Source organism: Pinus tabuliformis, chromosome 2_1 (genome assembly GCF_031772625.1).
Source record: "Pinus tabuliformis cultivar Carrire ecotype Pingquan chromosome 2_1, CPIR1, whole genome shotgun sequence".
Taxonomy (NCBI): domain Eukaryota; kingdom Viridiplantae; phylum Streptophyta; class Pinopsida; order Pinales; family Pinaceae; genus Pinus; species Pinus tabuliformis.
Window position 1 is genome coordinate 316,217,682 of NC_142299.1, and position 11,270 is coordinate 316,228,951.

At 37.5% G+C, this 11,270-nt stretch overlaps 1 pseudogene; it reads right to left on the reverse strand.

Moving 5' to 3' along the window:
• Nucleotides 1–9,913: 9,913 nt before the first annotated feature.
• LOC149200125 (L-gulonolactone oxidase 3 pseudogene) lies at nt 9,914–10,730 on the reverse strand (annotated as a pseudogene).
• Nucleotides 10,731–11,270: the final 540 nt, after the last annotated feature.

Sequence of the window (11,270 nt, forward strand, 5' to 3'; positions counted from 1 at the left end):
ATCAGAGTATAAATCTTTTTATTATGAGTAATGAATGGAGGGAAGAGAGAAGGATAATGATTTATGCAAGATGAAATGCATGGAATGAGAAGTGGTGAATCATTAATTTTCCTGAACCCTCTAATGAATTAGAGAATCTTAAGCCAAATTTACCTCAAGTTTTACCTTTGTCGTTGATGTGCTCGGTGGTGCAAGATGAAGTAGAGGATGGAATGGCTGGAGTTAATTTGAATACTGATCTGATCTGCTAAAGAAGGCTAAAGGATGAACTGAAGGTATCCTTCTCCCCCATGCCTGAGAATTTTTATTTCCCCAAACAACTGAGGAAATGTGAATGTTGCTGCAAATGAATGGCTAGGCTCCTATATGGAAGCCTTTATTGAAATGAATATACTGCTGCAAATTAAAATGGAAACATTGATACAAGGATCCAAACTGCTGCAAATCTATGTTGAGATCACAAAACCATATAATCATCAACCGCTACACTCCCATGTGCAATCTTTCATATGTGAATAAAGGGTGTCGATGTCAAACATAAGCAAGAATCATTGGAATACCGACCATTGAGGTGGTCGTTAACCAATGCAAGATATCCCACCTTTGATGTCAATGGGAATCAAGGCACTATATACATTCTACTAGCCATGAATGGATTTGTCAAAGTCAAATGGACTGCAGAATTCATTCACCAAGAAACATTGATGTATTTCCTTAGTAGATGACAAGGACACCTGCCACTAAGGCATGCAGGCTCCCAGGTACCTTATCTAACCCTAACCTTGATCCCAGATAATGTATTGATGTCGATGGGACAAGGCTTGTTGGTAGATGGGCCTTAAGGAATCCCACATCAACCAACTTGAGTATAAACATAATGACTTGAAAGATACATGATTTGAAGAACTCATACAAATTTACAAACTTTATTGGGAACTTTACCCGCCAGTTACCTAGTTTTCAAGCAAGGTTCATCCCAAGTCATGCCAGACAAGCTGGTTTAACTTGGATTAGCTTTAGAAATTAAGTGAGTGATTAATCTACAACATGTTCAGGGAAGTATTTTCTTTTTCATCAGAATTTGGGTATTTAATATTGTTGCTTTTGTTCATATTTCCTTGCTTCACAAATGTACGAGATGAGCTAATAATCGCTGAAATTGAATGCTTAGCCATTCCTTGATCATATTTTTCATGGGTCTACAACTTCTCGCATTTTAAACTAAAGAAGGCGCAGAAGTAAAGGAAATTGCAAAATCTTGCAGCATCAATCCTATCCATGATTTTATCTCTTCCCATTCTGAACCTTAGAATTGTCGAGTTGAGTTGAACCATTGCATCGTACTCATTCATATTGTTTTCCCTTTAGTCATATTCCTTTCTTATGAAATGACTCAAACCCTCTAATTGGTGAATCTCATAATCCTGATCCTCTACTTTGCATTTTTCTAAGATCTTTCCTCAAAATTTTGGACTTTTTGGCTTATCAGATTCTTGAGTCTATATTACATCGGAGCTATTTTATAAAAATTACGAAATTATTTATCTCCAATTTTTGGATGTCCGATGTACTGATATTCCTACATAATACATTAAAAAGGAATTCACAAATTTTATTTATGAAAAGTTCCGAAATTATTTTATTCTGAAGTCTTGCTTCCCGATGCTTTCCTTTAATATTAAAGACTTCTATATATTGGAACTTCCGATAGTGGAAGTGAAAATCAATTAAACCTCCGAAAATAAATTCCACCGAAAACATTTAAATGATAAAGACTTTATTTATCGGAATTTTATGTATCGGAGAATTGTTCCCATTTCGAAAGTATTGTTTATCGAAGTTCTTACTTATCGCTTTGATTCTCTCGGAACCTCGGAATCTCAGAATATCAGGTTAAGTATCCTCATAGGTCTTTGATCAATTCATTATGATCTTTCACTATGCTCACATTATCTTTGTATATATTTCATGTTATCATGGTGGTCAAGAGTTTGGATGTATTTTAATTATAAATTTCATCAAATCCAAGTATTTATTCCTCGGGATGACTTTGTGACTTTGGGGATATACATTCTTTATGGTATGTGCACATAGGCCTCCTTTTACTCTTCTCGGAAATCTTCCTGGCTAATGAAAATTTCATCATTTGTGGTTCATTTATGTTGTTTCCTTTGTCCGACTATTGGATGCCCATTTCATTATCTCAGTCATCATTTAGTATGCATCTTCATTTTCTTTTCAAGGCACTCTAATATCTGAGTCCATCTTGCAACCTAAGAAGAGTGTACTGGAACCTTTGCACACATAATGGATTTCATGGGGAGAACATCTTGCTTCTGTGAGGGTCGATTTGTTGCAATTGACAGTCATGCCCATGGTTGTTTGGAATAAAGCAATTGTGTTCTTCATGATTGTCAAGTCTCCAATGCTTCCATTAAGAAATAGAAGGACATCGTCCACAAATAATAGATGAGTCAAAGTGCAATCATCCATGATTTTTATTCCCTTTAGTCTGCCTCTTCTGAATTCTTCTTTGACCAGCCTGTTGAGACCTTCCATTATCAATAGAAAGAGCAAAGGGGATAGGGGGCAACCCTATCTGAGACCTCTTTCAGAACAAAAAAGGGGGAAGTTGCCCCGTTGATAAGCACGTTGAAAGGTATATTAGTGATGCAGCTCATGATCCATTTAATGAATTCAAAAGGGAACCCTAGGTGGGTTAAAAGCATTCTAATATACAACCAGTTTGCTCTATCAAAGGCTTTTGAGAGGTCTACCTTTAGGATCATACCTTTGATTTTCTTGGAATGCAGAGAGTGTAGTACCTCCTGGGCAGTTCCCACAACTTCATGGATTTGGAGATCTTGTAGGAAGGCAAATTTCTCCAGCAAAATATTCTTGGATAGAATGGGTCGCATCCGATTTGGAATAATTTTTGCCACGATCTTGTAGATGCAATTACACAGAGATATAGGTCTATAGTCATCAAAGGTAGAGGGGTTGTCAGATTTTGGAATGAGGGCGATGAATGTGGAGGTGAAGGATTCGAGGATCTTCCCATTGGATCTGGAGTGTTCAATGACTTTAAGAAGATCCTCCCCCAGGGTTTCAAAAAAAGTTGAATAAAACTCGATCGACCATCTGTCCGGCCCTGGGCTTTTGTCCCTCTTAAACCATTTGATCGTGGCTTCTAATTCACCGATAGTGATCTCCTTAGTCAGTTCCCTTCCTGCTTCCTAATCCACAAAATGAGGGAATAATTGAGCTACTTGAATGATTTCGGCAAGATTTGCTTCAGGGGGGCCCTGTAGATCTGTTTAAAGTGAGAGTTCGCTAAAGAAGCCAACTGAGGGAAAGTATTGATAGTGTGACCTTGCTCGTTTGAGAGTTGCCAGATGGTATTGATGGATTTCCGGCCATTTGCAAACTTGTGACTGAATTTTGTATTGTCATCAACCTTGAGCAGCCAAGTCACCCTACTTCTCAGTCTCCTAGGTCCCTTCCAAGTCTTGTTCAATCTTAGCAATTTCCTTCTCGGCATTCAAGAGAGTTTGATCGTCTTTTATTCTCTTATTGTGAGCCCAAGATTTGGATAGTCTCTTCAGCTCAATGCGGTTATGGGTGAATCCCTCTGATATGTTCCCACCAGCATCTGGGGGATGCGCCTTCCAATATACCTTGATCATTTGATTATATGTGGGGTCCTTGAGCCAAGTGGAGCTGAGCTTGAAAGGTCCCTTGGGTTTCTGAGGTCCCCCACTAAATTCCATGAATATAGATGGATGATCAGAGACTTCTCCCGATCCCACCCATTGTTTATGAAGAAACCCCAATGTCAGGAGTCCTTCCTTTATAAGGAAACGATCGAGTCTTTGAGCAAGACTATCCTCGCCGTCTCTATTGTTCCTCCAGGTAGGTAAGAGATTGGCAGAGGGGATGTCCAACAAATTATGGGTGTCCAGAAGATTCTCAAAAAAGGCTGATAAAGGATCCAGTTGTGCATGATGTCCCCATGACTCAGAGTGTCCAATGGAGAAATTTAAGTCCCCTCCCATGATTAGGTGATCTTTCTGAAAAGCTTCTGAGTCGAGGAGATGGTCCCAGAAGGCAGGCCTGTGTTGGCAAGGCCCATAAACATTTATGACTCGTACCTCCACTCCCAAATCAATTGAAAAAAGGTCTGCCCCTATATGCCCTAGACCTCCCCAACAGTTACAGAGTTTTATGGAGCAGGTGTTGTATCCCAGGGCTAGTCCTCCGGATCTTCCATTTGCATCTATTCCTACAAATCTCCATCCAGGGAGCATAGCCTCGAGAAGGTGAGTAATGGTGTCAGCAGGTCCCAGCGTTTCTTGGAGAAAGATGACATCTACGGGAAAGGTAAGAAAAAGTCTGCGGAGGGCTAGTTTTTTTTCGGGTCTAGCCAACCCTCTGCAATTGAAGGAGGCAATCTTCATGAGGGGAAGTCAGATGAGGGATTCGATGCTCTAAGTACCCTTTGAATGGTTGATTTCTTGCCCAAGGTGATCTCGCCTCCGACCCGTAATTGAGCCTTTGAGAGGGAGGAGGGTCGACCCCGCAGGAGTTTGGGAGGAGGTGGAGAAATATGTAGATCGAGCCCGATATGATCCGAGGTCTTTAACTTCTGCTTGGCCTTGGATCGAGTCTGATATCGAAGGGATGAAGGGCCAGCAATAGGTAAAGGAGTGAAGTCAGGGGGGGAATCGGGAGAGATTGAATGGCGGCAGAGAAGGTATGATCAGGTGAGGGGGAGGAGACGGCCAGAGTGGATTGTGAGGGAGGGTTCACGCTTCCATTCAATAAACAAGCAACTGGAAATTCAATTAATCCATCGAAAGCATTTAACTTAGAGGGATTAGGAGAGTTTGAAATCATACCCGAAGAAACCACCGACCCAGTAGCTGCTCTTGCCCTGGTGAGAGGAGGGGAGGGAGGTCGAAGCGGAGGCCTGCCGTGTTTCTTTGGGGTCCCCTGCGAGAGATTCATTTCTGCATGAGGTGGGTCGCCTTTGTTGCCATCTTCTTTGCTGTGGGGCTGCTCCCCCTATTCCTGATCTGTCTTTGGGGGAATTGTCCTTCCAGCTTCTCCCTTTTCCTTATTTTTAATGAGAGGGCAGTCCTTGTAGAGATGCCCCACCTTGTGGCATCTCCTGCATCTGAAAGGAACTCCTTCATAATCCAGATTTTGCCTCCGAGAGAAGTTCCTCCATTGGATTGTGATATATTCCTGAAGCCCATCGCTAGTGTCAATGTGTACCAATATTCTTGCATACGCCATCCTTCCTGTCGAGAGGTAGGATTTATCATACTCCAGGTAGTTTCCCAAGGAGTTCCCAATGTGCCTAAAAATGTCCTGTGACCAAAACTGAAGGGGCAGGCTAGATAATCTAACCTAGAGAGGGCTTGCTCCAAGTTGTTCTCTTTCTGGGTCGAAAAGTGGTGTCCACCTCCGAAGGAGCACTGGTGCTTGTTCTATATTCCAAACCGCTGAAGGTACCCAGTTGGTGTGCTCTGCCCTGGCGAAACGAGCGCAAACCATCCTTTAACAAAAGTCTGAACCACCAGTAGTTCAGCGAGATGATTACCCCAAACCTCCATGGCCCACTGCTTCAATCTAGTGGCACTGTAGAACCGGCCCCTAACTCTTCCAACTAGCACTCGCTCGGCTGTGTCCATCGACTCGCTCCACTGGAAATCCTCGCCCAAGCTCAGGAATACCTCCAAATCTTTTGGTTTCAGGACCCTTTGTTTCTTCACTCACCGGGTTCCTTCATCAGGTTTGGTATTTTGATGAGTGCCTTGGGTATGGTCAGTCTCAGATGCAGGGACACCCAGGAGGGGTTTAGGAGGAAAAACCCCGAGATGGGAAGGACTTTCGTAATATTCCAAGATGGGGGGCCAATGAGGGCGGAACAAGATGCCTTGGATCAGAGGCAGTAGGATCGCTGATGGTCACTGTTGAGAGGGCGTGGGAGCCGACAGAGGAAGGGAAAGGTTAGATACCCTCAGAGGAGATGCCCAGACTGGGATCTAGCATTTGATCCATGAAATTTAGGGTAGAGGGTGACAAAGGTTGTGCATTGACCTTTGGGATGGAGGGGGAGGCCTCTGAGAGTGTAGCCACCGAGCACGAGGGCCCTGAGATCGAGGGAAGCAAGGCAATGGTGTCAGTGAATTCGCATTCGTAATGGTAGCTGCTTGTTAGGTTTACTTAGGGAGATGTCCAGATGGAGGTACCTGCCAGTGGGTCTTCTGAGTAGTCTACTAGGTCCTCCATAACCGTCTCTATATTCCCGTGCCAGCTGCGTTAAGAAAACGAAGGTCACCTGTCGTTGTAGTGACCGAGTAACAATTGAGGGTAAGTCAGGGAGGTGGGTAAGGGTAAAAACCTAAGCGGAAAAAACAGATGGAGAGACTGTAATGGCGCAAACGGGGACGGAAGGTGAGTAACAGGGTTGGTGTATGGGAGGGCGGTGAGGTGCAGCCACGTGATCAGACTGTCGTCAGCATTGAGAAGGTTGCAGGGTCCGAATGATACCCTAACCCCATCCTGTTCACCGTTGCGCCTTCATTGCTCCATCCAAGTGTGTCCCTCAACCTATAATTGTTATGTAAATATAGATAGTTAAATAAAAAGAAATTTCCAACTAACCTAAAAATTACTTAATAAATAAAGAGATCTATAAAAATTATACCTTCTAGTTTTATAATATTTAAAAAATACAAATAAAACTTATTTAATTTCTCACAAAAATAATTAAAATATTAATATATATATGGAAATATTTTAGCCATCCATTAGACATTGAAATTCGACTTTCAAAATTACTATACTTTTAAATTACTATTTTTCCACTTTCCACCTAATTTTAAAAATCTTTTCTTTGATTTTCTATATACTAATGGAGTCTATTACTTCATTTCTAATGCCGATTAAGTACATTGCAAAGTTGACATAATATTAATGAAGTGTTGAATTAATGCGAATTTTAAGTAAGTTAATATATTTTTATTTGTTTATTTTATAAATTTTTAAAATATATATATATATATATATATATATATATATATATATATATTTAGTGGTGTAGTTGATAGATAATTTAAATATCAAAATTTTATAGATTTATCTTAAATATAATTTGTTAAGTATTGAAAGGATTAAATTTCAATTTTTTTTAAGGTGTAAAATTTAGAAAAAAATATTTATATTTCAAAGAATTTAATCTCACTATATATATTGAATTGTATTTTTAAATGTATAATGAATTTGATGTTATGAATTTTTTTTAGACATTTGGCTTGTGTAAATTAAATAGTTTAAGCTTGTAATTTCAATAAATATTTATTTAATTTAAAAATTAATCAAAAAATTATACTTGAAAATAGTCCAAAATGTAAAAAAATAAAACCACTTAAAATGTTTTACCCACAAAAATGTATTTTTACTATTGCTTTATTTAGTACACAGATTTTATTTTAACCATATTTAATAAATACATAATTGAAATTAAAATATTATATTTAACTTATTAGTTTATTTAATATATATATATATATATATATATATATATATATATATATATATATACATATATATATATATATATATATATATATATATACAAACTTTATTTTTAACAATATATAATATATAATAAATAGATAGTTGAAATTGAAATATTATATTTAATTGTGAATTGAAATATTTTGTTTGTAAAATATTATTTTACATTAAATTTGTTGTTTTATTAATATTTGTCTTTTTATTAATATATTTTAAAATAAGCATATTGATCCTATAGATTGAAAAAATATATTTATAATCTACATTAAATTTGTTATTATTGTTGTTATTATTCTTATTAATATTAAATTCATCATATCAACTTTGTATTAAGTAAATGAATATTTTATTGCTTTCAACCACTTCTTCTTTACATTAAAATATTTTATATAGTAAACATTAAAATATCTTTGTATTTATACACATATATCAATTCTTTTTCTGTATATATACATATAAAATTACTTTTTATATTGAAATATTTTTAAAAGATTATATATATATATATATATATATATATATATATATTATATATAGTAAACATTAAAATATTTTTTTATTTATATACATATATCAATTTTTTTCTATATATATATACATATAAAATTACTTTTTATATTAAAATATTTTTAAAAGATTATATATATAGAGAAAAATGTTGATTTTTTTTTATTTTATTTATGGTTAAGAGTAAGAGTGAAATATCTTGACTAATCTCATTCATACCATATTATAATGTCAACAACAAATAGAGCAACCATGATGACGATAAAATTACAAGTGTTTTATAATATTTTATTAAAAGTAACCCATACATGGATCTATGTTTATGTTCTTTTATTATAGTTTATTTTGTTTTTTTAATTAAAGGATCATTTATTTTTATTAAAAATATATATATTAATTTAAAATTAAACATAGAAAGAATTATACATCTTTCATATTTAATTATATAATTATTTTTTGTATTTTAAATTAAAAATAAATAAGTAAAAATTATGTTTATTTTTTTATTTTAATTTAAAAATAAATAATTCAAAAATATGTTTTCTATATATAAATATATGAAAAAAAAAATAATGATGAAATTAGGCTTTCATACAAAACTATTTTGACTTATAATTCACCTATATTATGAGATTTTGGATTTACGTTCCACATTTTTTCAAATAATAAGAAAACTTTCAATAAAGTTTTCTTTTGAGATGTTTTTCAATTTTGAATTACAATGTCCACAATTTTGAAAAATAATTATGACGATATAATATATATTTATATTTTTAATAAATTGGAAATTCAAAAATTCCAAATTTTACAAATGAAACAGTTAAAAAAAATAAATTAAATACTTTACCGAGTAATAAAGTTATTAACCCAATTCAAAAATGTTCCAAATTTTACAGATGAAACAATTTAGAAAAATAAATTAATTACTTTACCGAGTAATAAAGTTATTTAGAAAAATAAATTAATTACTTTAACGAGTAATAAAGTTATTAACCCTGCTAGAACCTGGTCTTCACTAAATTTTATCATAGTGAATCAATTACATTACATAATTTATTAATTCCTTTCTACGACTAAGTTTTCATATTAATATAAATATAAAACTGTTTGGACACTTATGAAAATTTGCCTTTCCATAACATGGGAGAAATAATTTAAAATTCATCCAAAAATCACATAGACACAATTTGGTGTAGCCACTACCGTTTAACCCCAAACTCTAAGTCGATGATAGATCCAGGCTCCTGAGAAGCTCTCGGCTGATGAGTCTGCGCTTCCTGGACAGATAATTTGGCGGGCTGAATGTTATCTACCCCATCTTTAGAGCCAGAATGAAGACAATGTCTACAGGTAGGGCAAGAAGAGTGAGAACGGAGCCATTTGTCTACACATGCCATGTGGAAGCCATGGTTGTAGCTCGGCAACAATCTCACATCTTCTCCTCCCACGAATTCTGTCAAGCAGATAACACACTGCTGCAAGTTGTGGCATAATAAATTTTCCCTAAATTAGACAAGGGAGTGCTTTTATGGATTTGTCATCCATGCATGTATTAGTCCGTCTGTTGTCCATATGATCATGCCATGACCTCCAAATGTTGTCCCATGGAAGGACTGAAGCCAGCCCCGCCAGAGATATGGCGCCGCAGAACAACGCAAGATAAACTAGATCCTTGTTCGAATCAGCTATTCGATTGTTTAGAAAATTCATGGTGATATAATAATTAGATATGATCTCTTGAGACGCAGTTATAGACAACATTTTTTAATTTTCAGGCTCTGCTCCGAGGATTTATTATCTGATAGTGAACGAACCACCTTCACATGGCAACAAATATCCAGTCGTGCTTGAAGAAAGCCATCTGCTCAACCTCCTCCCACCCTTCTTCATTCAACCTCGTCTGTGATCTGTTCTCCACGCGATAGTAATTGAATTCGATGACCACTGAATCCTCGGCTTGCCCGAGATACGTGATGGAGCCCTTGAGGAAGCGTATCAGAAAATCATTGTAAACTTCCACTCCGCAGAAACTCTGGGGCGCCATGTCCTGCAACTTCTTCACGTCTGAGATGAAGGGCTTCATTTTCGAGAGCCTGAAAATAACTATTTTCTCATATAAGAACAAACTTTTGGACCTGGAATCCCAATAACAGGCGCTCAGAATATCGGAGGACGATGATCTCTGGCACGATGGGGATGTCTTCATGCAGTTCTGAAACCCCACAATAAGGTATCCCATGAACATGAATTCATTGTTCTTCAATCCATGGGCCAAAGCGAGCTTGGAAGACACGATGTGTCATGCCCCCAATTCTTTTTTCGTTAATTGAGCGGGTGCGGCACCGCCTAAGTTAATAACTTGTTCACCGTTAATTAACTTTGCGAACTACGCCTTCAACAATTCATAATAAACATGAATTCATATTATTAATGTGCGGAAACCATCAACAATATAAGAATAATAATAACTCGACAATAATATAAAAGAAGAGATCTTTTATTATATAATGAGAGTTTACAATGGCCGGGAGCCGCGCTCCACCGGCGTTAATAAAATAAGAGGGCGCCCGCCCGTGCAAGAGCGCACGGCGGTCTGCCACAATACACCACCGAAAATACAATAATACAATGCGCATACACGAACTTGGCGTTGGGCGGGCGGGCGCACCCGTGCACGACCCGTGCCCAAGCCTCAACCCAAAACTAAGTGTAAGCGGCGTGGGCGCCCGTGCGCACCACTACAAACTCTACACGACCCTCGCCCGGCTCGGCGGGCTCATCTCCACTCGAGTTGCGGTAAACTGCGCAATCTCTTGTGCGCACACACCTTGTGCGATGAGAATGCGATGAGAGTTCGATGTCCAAATGACCATGCGTTCCTCCAAGTTTATATGCGCTCATGGTGGTTACCTTCCCATCTGGCCGACCTCCAAACACATAACATTTCGCCCACCAACACGCTCCATCCATCGTCGGCTCGCCCAACATATGGTTCGCTCCTTGGTCGGCTTGAATACATAAGGCAAGCTGCCTGTCCGCCTTATAAGTAGGTGAGCGCTCTCCATAACTGCGCGCGCATTATCACTTATGCCTTCGTCGTTTTATGGAGCGCTCGCACCAATACTTAGTCGATTTTCAAGCGAGAGGGGCGCGCGCCTTCGCACGATCCTCCAAGG